Source organism: Cherax quadricarinatus, chromosome 39 (genome assembly GCF_038502225.1).
Source record: "Cherax quadricarinatus isolate ZL_2023a chromosome 39, ASM3850222v1, whole genome shotgun sequence".
Lineage (NCBI taxonomy): Eukaryota > Metazoa > Arthropoda > Malacostraca > Decapoda > Parastacidae > Cherax > Cherax quadricarinatus.
This window is the reverse complement of record NC_091330.1, coordinates 22,569,284-22,588,495: the sequence shown is the minus strand read 5'-3', so window position 1 is coordinate 22,588,495 and position 19,212 is coordinate 22,569,284.

Here is a 19,212-nt window from a genome sequence, read left to right as displayed (position 1 = left end):
CTTACATTATGGTAACAACAGAGGAGACGCATCTCTAATACCTCACTGTTTACGTTAAAGAAATCTTAAATTATTTGTCAGTATTTCTACAACACTTGTCATAACCGTAAAACATGAAGGTCTTTATTCACGTCTTCATTATAATTAAACAGTTTTTGAAGAGAGGTATTTCACTCATTACAAGCGTATGTGTAAGGCCGGGCACTCGTAATCTTGTGTTAAGAGTTATCACAGCAAAGTGAAGAAAACACATTGCAGAACAAGATTTCATTGAGACAATTCTCCGTTATTATTGGTATTACGCTATTTAGATCTGACTAAATAAATGCTAAGCAGTACAGCATGCAACATAACACAGAGTTGAAGGCTGGAGTGAGGAGAGACGGAATGTTGGGGACTGCAGGATGGGATTAAGTAAAGTTGATTGAAAGAGGCAGGGTCTTGGGAAGCTGAGCCTGTGGGATTCAGGAGAGGAAGGAGGCAGGTAGGAGGGACTCAGGAGAGAGGCAAGAGGGACTCGGTGAAGGAATAAGGTAATGTAGGTAAGAGGAACTCACGGGAGTAAGGAGGTTGGAAATGAGATAAAAAAAAAGTGCTCGGGAAGGATTCAGGTATGTACAGGAGACTCAGAGAAGGCTTCAAGTAGTTACAAGAGACTCAGAGAAGGCTTCAGGTTGGTACAGGAGACTCAGAGAAGGCTTCAAGTAGGTACAAGAGACTCAGAGAAGGCTACAGGTAGGTACAGGAGACTCAGAGAAGGCTTCAGGTAGGTACAAGAGACTCAGAGAAGGCTTCAGGTAGGTACAGGAGACTCAGAGAAGGCTTCAGGTAGGTACAGGAGACTCAGAGAAGGCTTCAGGTAGGTACAAGAGACTCAGAGAAGGCTTCAGGTAGGTACAAGAGACTCAGAGAAGGCTTCAGGTAGGTACAGGAGACTCAGAGAAGGCTTCAGGTAGGTACAAGAGACTCAGAGAAGGCTTCAGGTAGGTACAGGAGACTCAGAGAAGGCTTTAGGTAGGTACAGGAGACTCAGAGAAGGCTTCAGGTAGGTACAGGAGACTCAGAGAAGGCTTCAAGTAGGTACAAGAGAATCAGAGAAGGCTTCAGGTAGGTACAAGAGACTCAGAGAAGGCTTCAGGTAGGTACAGGAGACTCAGAGAAGGCTTCAGGTAGGTACAAGAGACTCAGAGAAGGCTTCAGGTAGGTACAGGAGACTCAGAGAAGGCTTCAGGTAGGTACAGGAGACTCAGAGAAGGCTTCAGGTAGGTACAGGAGACTCAGAGTAGGCTTCAAGTAGGTACAAGAGACTCAGAGAAGGCTTCAGGTAGGTACAAGAGACTCAGAGAAGGCTTCGGGTAGGTACAGGAGACTCAGAGAAGGCTTCAGGTAGGTACAGGAGACTCAGAGAAGGCTTCAGGTAGGTACAGGAGACTCAGAGAAGGCTTCAGGTAGGTACAGGAGACTCAGAGAAGGCTTCAAGTAGGTACAGGAGACTCAGAGAAGGCTTCAGGTAGGTACAGGAGACTCAGAGAAGGCTTCAGGTAGGTACAGGAGACTCAGAGAAGGCTTCAGGTAGGTACAAGAGACTCAGAGAAGGCTTCAGGTAGATACAGGAGACTCAGAGAAGGCTTCAGGTAGGTACAAGAGACTCAGAGAAGGCTTCAGGTAGGTACAGGAGACTCAGAGAAGGCTTCAAGTAGGTACAGGAGACTCAGAGAAGGTTTCAGGTAGGTACAGGAGACACAGAGAAGGCTTCAGGTAGGTACAGGAGACTCAGAGAAGGCTTCAAGTACTTACAAGAGACTCAGAGAAGGCTTCAAGTACTTACAAGAGACTCAGAGAAGGCTTCAGGTAGGTACATGAGACTCAGAGAAGGCTTCAGGTAGGTACAAGAGACTCAGAGAAGGCTTCAGGTAGGTACAGGAGACTCAGAGAAGGCTTCAGGTAGGTACAGGAGACTCAGAGAAGGCTTCAGGTAGGTACAGGAGACTCAGAGAAGGCTTCAGGTAGGTACAAGAGACTCAGAGAAGGCTTCAGGTAGGTACAAGAGACTCAGAGAAGGCTTCAGGTAGGTACAGGAGACTCAGAGAAGGCTTCAGGTAGGTACAGGAGACTCAGAGAAGGCTTCAGGTAGGTACAGGAGACTCAGAGAAGGCTTCAGGTAGGTACAGGAGACTCAGATAAGGCTTCAGGTAGGTACAGGAGACTCAGAGAAGGCTTCAGGTAGGTACAAGAGACTCAGAGAAGGCTTCAGGTAGGTACAGGAGACTCAGAGAAGGCTTCAGGTAGGTACAAGATACTCAGAGAAGGCTTCAGGTAGGCACAAGAGACTCAGAGAAGGCTTCAGGTAGGTACAGGAGACTCAGAGAAGGCTTCAGGTAGGTACAGGAGACTCAGAGAAGGCTTCAAGTAGGTACAGGAGACTCAGAGAAGGCTTCAGGTAGGTACAGGAGACACAGAGAAGGCTTCAGGTAGGTACAGGAGACTCAGAGAAGGCTTCAAGTACTTACAAGAGACTCAGAGAAGGCTTCAAGTACTTACAAGAGACTCAGAGAAGGCTTCAGGTAGGTACATGAGACTCAGAGAAGGCTTCAGGTAGGTACAAGAGACTCAGAGAAGGCTTCAGGTAGGTACAGGAGACTCAGAGAAGGCTTCAGGTAGGTACAGGAGACTCAGAGAAGGCTTCAGGTAGGTACAGGAGACTCAGAGAAGGCTTCAGGTAGGTACAAGAGACTCAGAGAAGGCTTCAGGTAGGTACAAGAGACTCAGAGAAGGCTTCAGGTAGGTACAAGAGACTCAGATAAGGCTTCAGGTAGGTACAGGAGACTCAGAGAAGGCTTCAGGTAGGTACAGGAGACTCAGATAAGGCTTCAGGTAGGTACAGGAGACTCAGAGAAGGCTTCAAGTAGGTACAAGAGACTCAGAGAAGGCTTCAAGTAGGTACAAGAGACTCAGAGAAGGTTTCAAGTAGGTACAAGAGACTCAGAGAAGGCTTCAGGTAGGTACAAGAGACTCAGAGAAGGCTTCAGGTAGGTACAGGAGACTCAGAGAAGGCTTCAGGTAGGTACAGGAGACTCAGAGACGGCTTCAAGTAGGTACAAGAGACTCAGAGAAGGCTTCAGGTAGGTACAAGAGACTCAGAGAAGGCTTCAGGTAGGTACAAGAGACTCAGAGAAGGCTTCAGGGAGGTACAGGAGACTCAGAGAAGGCTTCAGGTAGGTACAAGAGACTCAGAGAAGGCTTCAGGTAGGTACAGGAGACTCAGAGAAGGCTTCAGGTAGGTACAAGAGACTCAGAGAAGGCTTCAGGTAGGTACAGGAGACTCAGAGAAGGCTTCAGGTAGGTACAAGAGACTCAGAGAAGGCTTCAGGGAGGTACAGGAGACTCAGAGAAGGCTTCAGGTAGGTACAAGAGACTCAGAGAAGGCTTCAGGTAGGTACAGGAGACTCAGAGAAGGCTTCAAGTAGGTACAAGAGACTCAGAGAAGGCTTCAGGTAGGTACAAGAGACTCAGAGAAGGCTTCAAGTAGGTACAAGAGACTCAGAGAAGGCTTCAAGTAGGTACAAGAGACTCAGAGAAGGTTTCAAGTAGGTACAAGAGACTCAGAGAAGGCTTCAGGTAGGTACAAGAGACTCAGAGAAGGCTTCAGGTAGGTACAGGAGACTCAGAGAAGGCTTCAGGTAGGTACAGGAGACTCAGAGACGGCTTCAAGTAGGTACAAGAGACTCAGAGAAGGCTTCAGGTAGGTACAAGAGACTCAGAGAAGGCTTCAGGTAGGTACAAGAGACTCAGAGAAGGCTTCAGGGAGGTACAGGAGACTCAGAGAAGGCTTCAGGTAGGTACAAGAGACTCAGAGAAGGCTTCAGGTAGGTACAGGAGACTCAGAGAAGGCTTCAGGTAGGTACAAGAGACTCAGAGAAGGCTTCAGGTAGGTACAGGAGACTCAGAGAAGGCTTCAGGTAGGTACAAGAGACTCAGAGAAGGCTTCAGGGAGGTACAGGAGACTCAGAGAAGGCTTCAGGTAGGTACAAGAGACTCAGAGAAGGCTTCAGGTAGGTACAGGAGACTCAGAGAAGGCTTCGAGTAGGTACAAGAGACTCAGAGAAGGCTTCAGGTAGGTACAAGAGACTCAGAGAAGGCTTCAAGTAGGTACAAGAGACTCAGAGAAGGCTTCAGGTAGGTACAGGAGACTCAGAGAAGGCTTCAGGTAGGTACAGGAGACTCAGAGAAGGCTTCAGGTAGGTACAGGAGACTCAGAGAAGGCTTCAGGTAGGTACAGGAGACTCAGAGAAGGCTTCAGGTAGGTACAGGAGACTCAGAGAAGGCTTCAGGTAGGTACAGGAGACTCAGAGAAGGCTTCAGGTAGGTACAGGAGACTCAGAGAAGGCTTCAGGTAGGTACAGGAGACTCAGAGAAGGCTTCAGGTAGGTACAGGAGACTCAGAGAAGGCATGATGTAGGTGGACACCACTCACCTAACTACTGAAGTTTACCTCAGGAAGACTAAACTGTGACGATGGGATTTGAGATCAAAAACAAAAAAAAGAAACCGTTTTAAATATCTTCCCAGAGGCGCCGCTTAACCAATTGTCATTAGCAACGTATGAAAGGATAATGAACACAATTTGCTTCTTAATTAAAAGCCATTCAAAATACTATATGTCCATATATCTGGGTATTCTAGAGTATGCAGAGCTACACTGCAGGCAACGCTTCATCAACCCATGCAGAAGTTGAACAGAGTTCAAAGTTTTGCAACCTGGCAAATCCCGGACATAAATAGAATGAAATACTTTGAAAGACTAAAAGAAGGTGGGGGAGGGGAATAGTAAATAACTCGTATCATTAAAAGTCGAAGGATATATGATATACGACCACAACATAAGAGTTGTTGACTTTGTGGACGAGGAGAAACTTCCACACGAGACGGCAGAAACTAAGGAATATAAATAAAAGTTGAACATCCAGATGAACAAAGGAATACAAGAACACAAGAATGGAGGAACACTGCAATAGGCCTACCAGCCCATCCTAGGCAGTTCAACTCACACCCACCCACAGTCACTCATGTACCTGCGTGAATATAGCAAATTTAGGCAAAACCGACAATTAGATGTCTTTATTATGAAATGTATCGCCTACACCGTAGGCTTCTTTAGTCGAATACAGAGGAGACATAAACAGTGGAGATGTAAAGATAATGTCATCAGTCCAGAACCCTCGACGAAGTAGTGTTGAGGTGGTCAGTCCCTCTGCCGGACAAGAGTTCAGCTACATAGTCTGGAACAATGTGAAGATGAAGTTTCTTTACACCTTCACTGATGCTGCTGTCTGCTCTGTATTCTACTGAAGAAGTCTGTTGCGTAAGCGAAACGTTTCAGTAAAATACCTAGATGTTGCACATGTGTCTCACTTAACTACTCATGTACCTATCCAATTTAGTTTTAAAGTTATCCAAAGTTCTCGCTTCAGAGGCACTACTTAGAAGTTTATTTCACTCATTTGCATTTCTGTTGCTAAACTATTATTTTCCTATATACTTTCTAAATCTAAACTTCTCCAACTTGAATTCATTGTTGCGAGTCCAGTCTTGGCTGGATATTTTCAGCGCGATATTTATATCCCTTTTACTTATTCCAGTCTTAGTTTGATATTTTTAGCGCGTTATTTATAATCCCTTTACTTGTTTCAGTTTTCCATTTGTACATTTTAATCATATCCCTCTCCCAAGTCTATGTCTTTTCCGAGTGCAAATTCATCGCTTTCAGCCTATCATAGTAAGAAAGATTTACGATTAAGGAAATCAACTTCGTCATATTTCTCAATATGTTTTCCAGTGCGTTTATGTCCAGTCTGTAATATGTAGATCAGAACTCAACAAATTAATCTAGATGATGCCTTATCAAGGATACGTAAAGATAAAGTATATCCTGACGACTTCTGTTATTTATGCTTCTTGATATGAAGCCAAAGATTTATTGCTGATATTTATGCACTAGTGTCTTGCCTTTAAATTACTGCTAACCAGAACTCCAAAATCTTTTAATCGAGATCTACATTATATTCTTTATAGATGTCATAGTTATTTTCCTTTCCCGGAAATAGAGCTTTACATTTGTGTACATTAAACTGCATCTTCCATTTCTCAGACATCAACATTTTCAGGTCATTCTGTGGCGCTCTTGTGACCATTATTTGTAGGCCTACTAGTTTTATCAGCAAATTTACTCATATCGCTATCTTTTCCCCCATCTACGTCGTTTATTTATACTGTGAACAACAAGGGGTCCAGTTCTGACCACTGTGGAACACCGCTGGTAAAGCTCCTCACTGTTTTTTTTCTCTTGCCTATCGGTCAGTTATACTTCGATTCAGGAGATAATCTCCTTACGTATTCCGTGTGCTGCTAATTTATCAGTCTCCTTTGTGCAACTCTATCGTATTTTTTAGCTTGGTCTCTCACCTCAAAATACCTTAGGTATATATATGTATATATATATATATATATATATATATATATATATATATATATATATATATATATATATATAAATTTGAAAGGCATGAACGTTCATTTATAAAACCGTGTTGAGATTCATTGACAGGCTTTTTTAATTGGCTTAGAATTTCGTCCGCAGTTAATGATTCCATCAGGTTTCCTATAAGTGAAGTTGCGTTGACTGGTCTATAATTTGAAGCTGCTGTAACGACCTGTCTCCCAGTATGTAAATAGGAAATTGAGAAAGAATTCCTCATCGTAATGTAACACCTAAGTGGAACCAGTTAGAAAAAGAGCTGCTAGAAACATACTACTAGATGCTAGAAACCACTTGTTCTGTGAATGAAACACACACACACACACACACACACACACGGGGTGCGAAACAAAAACACTCAGGAGTTTCATAAGCAACATTACTCACACACACACACACACACACACAAAAAAAAAAAGTGTTAGTGACTAAAAAAAAAGAAGAGCAATCTACAGGTGACAAAGTTACTCAGAAAGGTAACTAGAAAAAAGTAATTTACAGGCAATTCACGTCAGCTCCCAAACTGTTTTATTTCCACCGAAATTACCTCATCAACTACGCAGACGAAAGTTGTCTCCTCTAGCACCAGTCCTCACCAAGACTTGTTGACTCTCATAGTTTGTTGGTTAAGCCGGGATGCAAAGGTGGGAAGCCTGTTGCGAAGGTTAATACCACTGTCACGCAGGGGAGAAAGGCAGTAGCGCAGGGGCGAAAGGCAGTAGCGCAGGGGGGAAAGGCAGTAGCGCAGGGGGGAAAGGCAGTAGCGCAGGGGGGAAAGGCAGTAGCACAGGGGAGAAAGGCACTAGCGCAGGGGGGAAAGGCAGTAGCGCAGGGGAGAAAGGCAGTAGCGCAGGGGCGAAAGGCAGTAGCGCAGGAGAGAAAGGCACTAGCTCAGGGGAGAAAGGCAGTAGTGCAGGGGAGAAAGGCAGTAGCGCAGGGGGAAAAGGCAGTAGCGCAGGGGGGAAAGGCAGTAGCGCAGGGGGGAAAGGCAATAGTGCAGGGGGGAAAGGCAATAGTGCAGGGGAGAAAGGCAATAGTGCAGGGGTAAAGGCAATAGTGCAGGGGAGAAAGGCAATAGTGCAGGGGAGAAAGGCAATAGTGCAGGGGAGAAAGGCAATACTGCAGGGGAGAAAGGCAGTAGCGCAGGGGAGAAAGGCAGTAGCGCAGGGGGGAAAGGCAGTAGTGCAGGGGAGAAAGGCAGTAGCGCAGGGGAGAAAGGCAGAAGTGCAGGGGAGAAAGTAGCGCAGGGGAGAAAGGCAGTAGTGCAGGGCTGATGAACTCATTCCACCTCTAAATCGACAGGATGGGACAGCCTCTACTAGTAGTCAAGAGAAGCGGAGCTCTTTGCCGAACACTTTGTTACCAAAATGCAAGTTCCTGATCCAGCAAGGGACCCTCCCTGGCTAGCTGCAAGAACTGTGTCAAAACTGTCAGTGGTGACAGTAAGGCAGGAAGAGGTGCATTTCCTTCTTAAATCGCTTGACCAAGAAAAGACTGTGGGGTCAGATAAGCTGAGCCCACGATTGCTGAGAAGATATGCAGACCATCTAGCAGCACCTCTAACTCACATCTTTCAGCACTGCCTAGTACACTGTAAATGGCCTCTGTGGAAAGAGGCAAATGTAGTCCCTATTCACAAAAAGAAGAGCAGAGCAGAAATCAGCAACTACAGACCAGTTTCACTCCTGTCAATCACTGGTAAGATCCTTGAGACAATAATCTCAAGACAAAGGACAGAGTTTTTTTGACTACCACTCACTACTTTGTGACCGTCAATATGGCTTCAGGAAAGGTTACTCTGCTGCTGATCTGTTAAACCTCTCCACTAAGTGGCACCAGTCACTGGATGAATCCAAAGTCAGCTGTGTAGTAGCACTGTACATTGCTGGTGCTTTCGACCGGGTGTGGCACCAGGGCCTCTTAGCAAAACTTCAAGCTCTGGGAATTGCAGGCTCTACGCTATGTCTCCTCAGTGATTACCTTCATGGTAGATCTCTAAGTGTAGTTCTCAATGGAATGGAATCAGCAAGACATCCTATTGGGGCAAGTGTTCCACAGGGAAGCGTGCAGGGACCATTGTTATGGAATGTCTACTTCAATGACCTTCTTCATTTCATCCCAGAATCCCATGCGTACGCAGACAACTGTACACTGACATTCACTTATCCAAGAGAAGAAATGCCAGCTGCTCTAAGCTACATCAATCATCAGCTAAGAGCTATATCAGCTTGGGGAAATAGATGGCAAGTAACATTTGCACCTGAGAAAACACAAATGATGATGATCTCTAGACACAGTGATGGTAATGCCGGTGCAGTAGTAAGGATGAATGGGAGGGTGTTGGCACCTGGGGAAGAAGTTGATATCCTTGCAGTGAAATTTGACTCCAAACTGACCATGAAGAACCACGTTGTAAATCTTCAAACAAGGCAGCCAGGAAGCTTACAGCACTTCCCCGTATCTCGCATCTGCTTGACAGTAGGGGTTGCAAGATTTTGTGCGAGGCACAAGTACGCTCACACCTTGAGTATGCTCCACTTTCTTGGTTTGCCTGCCCTCCTCCTCATTTGCGACTGCTTGACAGAGTAGAGAACAGAGCAAGACGTCTCATCTCTCGCCTGGACCAATCCTGGATAGATCTGTCATTTCAGCAGAGCCTTCAACACAGGAGGGATGTGGGTGACCTTACTGTTATGTACAAGGCCAATATTGTCAAAGTACCACACTTGGATCCACTTCGAGGACAGCGTGAAACAAGCTTCTATGCCACAAGACGGGCAGAAAGCAGCAACTTCACTCTGGCTGTACCCTTCTCCAGAACATCATGTCATCTGAGATCATATATCCCCAGGATGACTCGAGTATGGAACACGTTCGTACAGCATATATCAACGAGATAAAGTCAGTTGATCAGATGAAAATGCTGGCCCAGAGATGGCTCCAACTTCATTCTGTTCCATACTTGTATGATTCATAACAAAAATGCTTTCAAATGAGCTGATGTAGGCAAGAGCTCTTAGCTTGTCAGTTAAGCTAGGGATACTTAACCTAACCTTGTCAAACCCTGTGTAAAAAAAAGCAGTACAGCAGGGGAGAAAGGCAATAGTGCAGGTGAGAAAGGCAGTAGCACAGGGAAGAATGGCAGCGCAGGGGAGACACTAATGCAGGAGAGAAAGGCAGTGGTGCAGGGGAGAAAGGCAGTAGTGCAGGAAAGAAAGGCAGTAGTGCAAAGTAGGAAGGCAGCAGCGCAGGGGAGAAAAGCAGTAGCGCAGGGGAGAAAGGCAGTTTGCAGGGGTAAAAGGCAGAGCAAGGGAGAAAGGCAGTTCTGCAGGGGTAAAAGGCAGAACAAGGGAGAAAGGCAGTAGCGCAGGTGAGAAGGTAGTGAAAGGGAGAAAGGCAGTGGTGCAGGAGAGAAAGGAAGTAGTGCAGAGGAGAAAGGAAGTAGTGCAGAGGAGAAAGACAGTAACGCAAGGGAGAAAGGCAGTAGTGCAGGAGAAAAAAGCAGTGGTGCAGGGAACAAAGGCAGTAGCGCAGGGGAGAAAGGAAGTAGTGCAGGGGAGAAAGGCAGTAGCGCAGGGGAGAAAGGCAGTAGCGCAGGGGAGAAAGGCAGTAGTGCAGGGGAGAAAGGCAGTGGTGCAGAGGAGAAAGGCAGTAGTGCAGGGGAGAAAGGCAGTGGTGCAGGGGAGAAAGGCAGTTGTGCAGGAGAGAATGGCAGTGGTGCAGGGGAGAAAGGCAGTAGTGCAGGGGAGAAAAGCAGTGGTGCAGGGGAGAAAGGCAGTGGTGCAGAGGAGAAAGGCAGTAGCGCAGGGGAGAAAGGCAGTAGCGCAGGGGAGAAAGGCAGTGGTGCAGAGGAGAAAGGCAGTAGCGCAGGGGAGAAAGGCAGTAGTGCAGGGGAGAAAGGCAGTGGTGCAGAGGAGAAAGGCAGTAGTGCAGGGGAGAAAGGCAGTGGTGCAGGGGAGAAAGGCAGTTGTGCAGGGGAGAAAGGCAGTGGTGCAGGGGAGAAAGGCAGTAGTGCAGGAGAGAATGGCAGTGGTGCAGGGGAGAAAGGCAGTAGTGCAGGGGAGAAAAGCAGTGGTGCAGGGGAGAAAGGCAGTAGTTCAGAGGAGAAAGGCAGTAGTGCAGAGGAGAAAGGAAGTAGTGCAGAGGAGAAAGACAGTAACGCAAGGGAGAAAGGCAGTAGTGCAGGAGAAAAAAGCAGTGGTGCAGGGAACAAAGGCAGTAGCGCAGGGGAGAAAGGCAGTAGTGCAGGGGAGAAAGGCAGTAGCGCAGGGGAGAAAGGCAGTAGCGCAGGGGAGAAAGGCAGTGGTGCAGGGGAGAAAGGCAGTAGTGCAGGAGAGAATGGCAGTGGTGCAGGGGAGAAAGGCAGTAGTGCAGGGGAGAAAAGCAGTGGTGCAGGGGAGAAAGGCAGTAGTTCAGAGGAGAAAGGCAGTAGTGCAGAGGAGAAAGGCAGTAGTGCAGAGGAGAAAGGCAGTAGTGCAGGGGAGAAAGGCAGTAGTGCAGGGGAGAAAGGCAGTGCAGGGGAGAAAGGCAGCGCAGGAGACAAAGGCAGTCGTGCAGGGGAGAAAGGCAGTAGTGCAGGGGAGAAAGGCAGCGCAGGAGAGAAAGGCAGTGGTGCAGGGGAGAAAGGAAGTAGCGCAGGGGAGAAAGGCAGTAGTGCAAGAGAGAAAGGCAATGGTGAAGAGGAGAAAGGCAGTAGTGCAGGGGAGAAAGGCAGTGGTGCAGGGGAGAAAGGCAGTAGTGCAAGAGAGAAAGGCAGTGGTGCATGGGAGAAATGCAGTGGTGCAGGGGAGAAAGGCAGTAATGCAGGGGAGAAAGGCAGTAACGCAGGGGAGATAGGCAATAACGCAGGGGAGAAAGGCAGTAACTCAGGGGAGAAAGGCAATGCAAGGGAGAAAGAGAGTAACGCATGAGAAAAAGGCAGTAGCGCAGGGGAGAAAGGCAGTAGCGTAGGGGAGAAAGGCAGTAGCGTAGGGGAGAAAGGCAGTAGCGTAGGGGAGAAAGGCAGTAGCGTAGGGGAGAAAGACAGTAGTGCAGGGGAGAAAGGCAGTAGCGTAGGGGAGAAAGACAGTAGCGTAGGGGAGAAAGGCAGTAGTACAGGGGAGAAAGGCAGCGCAGGGAAGAAAGGATGTGATTCAGGGTAGAAAAACTGTAACACTAAATATGAAGGCTGTAACGTATAAGAATATAAAGAGTATGACACTTAGTATTACAGCTGTGACAATATTGCAGCTGTGACACAAACCTTGACGGCTGGTAGAAAGACTGTGACACATGATAGACTATGACTCACAGTACAAAGACTGTGACGCAAGGTACAATGTCTGCGACGCATGGTACGAAGACTACCACGCATGGTACAAAGGTTGTGACGCACGGTGCAAAGGTTGTGACGCACGGTGCAAAGGTTGTGACGCACTGTGCAAAGGTTGTGACGCACGGTGCAAAGGTTGTGACGCACGGTGCAAAGGTTGTGACGCACGGTGCAAAGGTTGTGACGCACGGTGCAAAGACAACGACGCTAGGTAAGGTGGTCTGCTAATCAGTGTTATAGTAACGTAAAATATGTAGGGAGAACTCAGGCTGAGGTATCCATCCAGACGACCCACTGCCAGCCTCAGGCTGAGGTATCCATCCAGACGACCCACTGCCAGCCTCAGGCTGAGGTATCCATCCAGACGACCCACTGCCAGCCTCAGGCTGAGGTATCCATCCAGACGACCCACTGCCAGCCTCAGGCTGAGGTATCCATCCAGACGACCCACTGCCAGCCTCAGGCTGAGGTATCCATCCAGACGACCCACTGCCAGCCTCAGGCTGAGGTATCCATCCAGACGACCCACTGCCAGCCTCAGGCTGAGGTATCCATCCAGACGACCCACTGCCAGCCTCAGGCTGAGGTATCCATCCAGACGACCCACTGCCAGCCTCAGGCTGAGGTATCCATCCAGACGACCCACTGCCAGCCTCAGGCTGAGGTATCCATCCAGACGACCCACTGCCAGCCTCAGGCTGAGGTATCCATCCAGACGACCCACTGCCAGCCTCAGGCTGAGGTATCCATCCAGACGACCCACTGCCAGCCTCAGGCTGAGGTATCCATCCAGACGACCCACTGCCAGCCTCAGGCTGAGGTATCCATCCAGACGACCCACTGCCAGCCTCAGGCTGAGGTATCCATCCAGACGACCCACTGCCAGCCTCAGGCTGAGGTATCCATCCAGACGACCCACTGCCAGCCTCAGGCTGAGGTATCCATCCAGACGACCCACTGCCAGCCTCAGGCTGAGGTATCCATCCAGACGACCCACTGCCAGCCTCAGGCTGAGGTATCCATCCAGACGACCCACTGCCAGCCTCAGGCTGAGGTATCCATCCAGACGACCCACTGCCAGCCTCAGGCTGAGGTATCCACCCAGACGACCCACTGCCAGCCTCAGGCTGAGGTATCCACCCAGACGACCCACTGCCAGCCTCAGGCTGAGGTATCCATCCAGACGACCCACTGCCAGCCTCAGGCTGAGGTATCCACCCAGACGACCCACTGCCAGCCTCAGGCTGAGGTATCCACCCAGACGACCCACTGCCAGCCTCAGGCTGAGGTATCCACCCAGACGACCCACTGCCAGCCTCAGGCTGAGGTATCCACCCAGACGACCCACTGCCAGCCTCCCGTCAGACAATTAATCTTAGCTTGCAAAATTCTCTCCAAATGTCTGTCATGAGAGACGTCGCCCAAACTAGCAAAGTTAAAGACACTGGAAATTGGTCTTAATCTCGCTAGTCAGAGCAGTGTGTGGGAAGGCAAGTGTAGTCACCAACCACTGTGTTAAAAGCAAAGTAATTATGGAAATTGAAATAAAATTAGAGAGTAATTTTACTTCTTGTTTAAGCGGCACCAGCGACAAGGGCACTTGTCGATAGACACTGAACTGTGTACTCGCCTGTTTGTTGTTGCAGGGGTCGATTCGTCGCTCCTGGCCCGCCTCTTCGCTGGTCGCTACTAGGTCTACTCTCTCCCTGTGTGCATGTGTGTAGTAGTGGTGATATTATTAGTAGTTACTAGTTGTCATAGGTGCTTGTCGATAGACTTTTTTTTTTTGTGTGTGTGTGTGTACTCACCTAGTTGTACTCAACTAGTTGAGGTTGCAGGGGTCGAGTCCTAGCTCCTGGCCCCACCTCTTCACTGGTCGCTACTTTATCATACCTCTGCTTAAAGCTGTGTATGGATCCTGCCTCCACTACATCGCTTCCCAAACTATTCCACTTCCTGACTACTCTGTGGCTGAAGAAATACTTCCTAACATCCCTGTGATTCATCTGTGTCTTCAACTTCCAATTGTGTCCCCTTGTTGCTGTGTCCCATCTCTGGAACATCCTGTCTTTGTCCACCTTGTCAATTCCTCTCATCATTTTGTATGTCGTTATCATGTTCCCCCTATCTCTCCTGTCCTCCAGTGTCGTCAGGTCGATTTCCCTTAACCTCTCCTCGTAGGACATACCCCTTAGCTCTGGGACTAGTCTTGTTGCAAACCTTTGCACTTTCTCTAGTTTCTTTACGTGCTTGGCTAGGTGTGGGTTCTAAACTGGTGCCGCATACTCCAATATGGGCCTAACGTACACGGTGTACAGGGTCCTGAACGATTCCTTCTTAAGATGTCGGAATGCTGTTCTGAGGTTTGCTAGGCACCCATATGCTGCAGCAGTTATTTGGTTGATGTGCGCTTCAGGAGATGTGCCTGGTGTTATACTCACCCCAAGATCTTTTTCCTCGAGTGAGGTTTGTAGTCTCTGGCCCCCTAGACTGTACTCCGTCTGCGGTCTTCTTTGCCCTTCCTCAATTTTTATGACTTTGCACTTGGTGGGGTTGAACTCCAGGAGCTAATTGCTGGACCAGGTCTGCAGCCTGTCCAGATACCTTTGTAGTTCTGCCTGGTCATCGATCAAATGAATTCTTCTCATCAACTTCACGTCATCTGCAAACAGGGACACTTCGGAGTCTATTCCTTCCGTCATGTCGTTCACAAATACCAGAAACAGCACTGGTCCTAGGACTGACCCCTGTGGGACCCCGCTTGTCACAAGCACCCACTCTGACACCTCGCCACGTACCATGACTCGCTGCTGTCTTCCTGACAAGTATTCCGTGATCCATTGTAGTGCCTTCCCTTTTATCCCTGCTTGGTCCTCCAGTTTTTGCACTAATCTCTTGTGTGGAACTGTGTCAAATGCCTTCTTGCAATCCAAGAAAAGTGTGTGTGTGTGTGTGTGTGTGTGTGTGTGTGTGTGTGTGTGTGTGCGTGTATATTTGCGAGCACTTGTATGTGTGCATATGTGTGAGTACACGTGTGTGCGCGTGTGTGCGTGTTTGGGCGTGTTTGTGCATGTTTGTGCTTGCGTGTGTGTGTGCGTGTGTGTGCGTGTACGCGCGCGTATTCACCTACATGTATTCACCTATATATAGCTGCCGTGGGTGGAGTCTCAGCTCCTGGTCCTGCCTCTCTAACTTTCCGCTTGTTAGATACTCTCCTATCCTTTTAGGTAATGTCGTACCTGCTGTTAAAACTAAGTATGGAGCATGCCTTCACCACTTTATCCTCAAGATCATTCCTCATCCTGACAACTCTGAAGTTGAAATACTTCCTGATCTTCCTGTGGGTCATCTATGTTTTAATTTCCTAGTGTGCCCCTAAGTACCTGGAAGGTATGGACGTGATTGGAGGACGGGATTACATAGTAGGTACACTTCAGTCTGGGAAACATAAGGTAGTCATTGTAGTGATGTAAAATCCACCACAGAACTGCAAGAGGCCAAGAGAGGAATATGAAGAGAGCAATAGAGCAGGGGTGAGCACACTGGCCGAGGTGGCAAGAAGAGCTCACTCGAGCAGAGCAAAGTTACTGGTTATGGGCGATTTCAACCACAGGGAGATCGACTGGGAAAACCTGGAGCCACACAGGGGTCCCGAAACATGGAGAGCCAAGATGATGGATATGGTACTGGAAAACCTTATGCATCAACATGTTTAGGACACTACCAGAGAGGGGAGGATGAAGCAGCAAGACTGGACCTTGTGTTTACCCTGACCAGTTCAGACATTGAGGACATCACATATGAGAGGCCCCTTGGAGTTAGTGATAACATGATTCTGTGTTTTGAATACATAGTAGAGTTACAAGTAGAGAGGGTAACAGGAGTTGGATGGGAAAAGCCAAACTATAAAAGGGGGACTAAACAGGTATGAGGAACTTCCTGCAGGAGGTTCAGTGGGACAGAGAATTGGCAGGAAGGTCAGTAAATGAAATGATGGAATACGTAACGACAAAATGCAGGGAGGGAGAGGAAAGGTTTGTTCCCAGAGGCAATAGAAATAATGGGAAGACCAAAGCGAGTCTTTGGTTTTGTAGGGAGGCAAAAACTTAGTGCACCAGAGAACGGAAAAGGTACAGGAGGCCAAGGACCCAGGAAAATAGAGAGACTAGTCGAAGAGCCAGAAACGAGTATGCACAGATGAGGAGGGAGGCCCAGCGACAGTACGAAAACGACATAGCATCGAAAGCCAAGTCTGACCCGAAACTGTTGTATATCCACATTAGGAGGAAGACGAACAGTCAAAGACCAGGTGATCAGGCTGGGGAAAGAAGGTGGGGAACTCACCAGAAGCGATCAAGAGGTATGTGAGGAGCTCAACAAGAGATTTAAGGAAGTATTTACAGTGGAGACAGGAAGGCCTCTGGGTGAACAGAACAGAGGGGCACTCCAACAAAGAATATACCAACAAGGGTTGGATGACATACACACAACTGAGGAGGTGAAGAAGCTGCTAAGTGACCTTGATACCTCAAAGGCAATGGGACCAGACATCTCCCCGTGGATCCTTGGAGAGGGAACAGAAATGCTGTGTGTGCCACTAACCATAATCTTCAACACATCCCTTGAAACTGGGCAACTACCTGAGGTATGGAAGACGGCAAATGTAGTACCCATATTTAAAAAAGGAGACAGAAAAGAGGCACTAAACTATAGACCAGTGCCACTGACATGTATAGTATGCAAAGTCATGGAGAAGATTATCAGGAGGAGAGTGGTGGAGCACCTGGAATGGAACAATAGTATAAACGGCAACCAGCACGGATTTATGGAAGGCAAATTCTGTGTCACAAACCTACTGGAGTTTTATGATAAAGTAGCAGAAGTAAGACACGAGAGAGAGGGGTGGGTTGATTGCATCTTCTTGGACTGCAAGAAGGCCTTCGACACAGTTCCTCACGAGAGATTAGTGCAGAAGCTAGAGAATCAGGCGCGTATAACAGGAAGGGCACTGCAGTGGATCAGAGAATACCAGACAGGGAGGCAACAACGAGTCATGGTACGTGATGAGGTATCAGAATGGGAGCCTGTGACGAGCGGGTTCCCACAGGGGTCGGTCCTAGGACCAGTGCTGTTTCTGGTATATGTGAATGACATGATGGAAGGGTTAGACTTAAAAGTGTCCCTGTTCGCAGATGATGTGAGGTTAATGAGGAGAACTAAATCAGGAGGATCAGGTAGGACTTCAAAGGGACCTTGTAGACAGCCTGTACTGTCTGCACAGACAGCCCATGCTGTCTGCCAGCTTAGTTCATATTTCGCGCCACTCAGGTGCTGCCCTCTGTAACCAGGCCTCTAGGTAGCGCCTGCCGACAGGCCTGGCTGCGGCTTGACGAGTATCATCTCTCGACAGCTGGAGTATGTCCAGACGCAGGAAGGCGTGCAGTGATGCCCTTCGACGCTCACTGCCTATGACCACGATGTTTAGCACACCCCACATTTTTTTCTTCCCTCCCTGTAGGAAGTTTTTTTTTCCCATGTCCATATGTATATATATGTTTTTATTTTGTGTTCTGTGCCCTGTTCCTACGAGAGAGAGACCGAGTTTCTTTTACCACCAGTATTGTCGCGTCGGGACGACGCGCGGTAGGTGGCCGAGCGTATGTAGACAGCCTGTACTGTCTGCACAGACAGCCCATGCTGTCTGCCAGCTTAGTTCATATTTCGCGCCACTCAGGTGCTGCCCTCTGTAACCAGGCCTCTAGGTAGGCACGCCAGCCTGCCGGCCCATGCCTCTCCCTCACTGACACAGCGGCCTAGCAGGAAGACACAAGTACTCCCAGCTCTCTCTCGTGGGCTGGCCCTGCCCGGGCCATGGGCACACACACACAAGCCTGTGTAACCCACCACTACTTAACAATAAAGTAAGAAGCCTCCAAAGAAGTATATCATTCACACCCACTACCAGCTACCAAACAAACCCGTTATAACCTGGACAGGCTGGACACCTGGTCCAGCAACTGGCTCCTCGAATTTAACCCCGCCAAATGCAAAGTCATGAAGATCGGGGAAGGGCAAAGAAGATCTCAGACGGAGTATAGGCTAGGTGACCAAAGACTGCTAACCTCGCTCAAGGAGAAAGATCTTGGGGTGAGTATAACACCGAGCACGCCTCCGGAAGCACACATCAACCAGATAACTGCTGCAGTATATGGGCGCCTGGCAAATCTGAGAATAGCGTTCCGATACCTAAGTAAGGAATCGTTCAAAATACTGTACACCGTGTACGTCAGGCCCATACTGGAGTATGCAGCACCTGTTTGGAACCCACACTTGATCAAGCACGTCAAAAAATTAGAGAAAGTGCAGAGGTTTGCGACAAGGTTAGTTCCAGAGCTAAGGGGAAGTAAAGTTAAGGAAAATCGGCCTGACGATACTGGAGGACAGGAGGGTTAACGACATACAAAATACTGCGTGGAACAGACAAGTTGGACAGAGACAGGATGTTCCAGAGAGGGGACACAGAAACAAGGGGTCACAATTGGAAGTTGAAGACCGAAATGAGTCAAAGGGATGTTAGGAAGTATTTCTTCAGTTATAGAGTAGTCAGGAAGTGGAATAGCCTAGCAAGTGAGGTAGTGGAGGCAGGAACCATATATAGCTTTAAGATGAGGTATGATCAAGCTCATGGAGCGGGGAGAGAGAGGAGCTAGTAGCACTCAGTGAAGAGGCGGGGCCAGGAGCTGAGTATCGACTCCTGCAACCACAATTAGGTGAGTACACACACGCACACACAAATCCTTTAAGCTACCTGTATCTTGATATTTAAGAATTCTGGTATTCATAATCCCAAGAGAATCTGTATGTTGAGTGCTCAAAATATATGCAACTCTTCTCGCATTCAGTGTGACTACATAGCTTAAATTATTTTCCTTTAGGGGTATATTAGGTAGTTGTCCGGTTGTTGACATCGTTACCTGTGCCTTCACTTGTACTTGTCACTGAGTATACTCATTACTGAATTACTGCCAAGGTTTTTAAAACGAAAAAAAAGGCGCTTTTTTTAAATATATGAGTGGAGGAATGCATATGAGATTTTCTTCCGACAGTATTCATTTAAACGCTAAGCCCGGGAGTAAACTTGGCAAGGATGTCTTTGGTCTTCCCCACACAACTTTTTACACCAAAAGGTCCGTTCTCTATGAAATGTGCCTCTACCGTTTTCTTTGGCTATTTATAAGCAGCCGACCTGTGAATCATTTTTTTTTTTATGGTCATCTTGACATGAGCGCACACTGAAGAGTAAAACCAATAGCGGCCAGTGAAGTGGGGCCAGGAGCATGAACTCGACCTCTACCACTTCATAGGT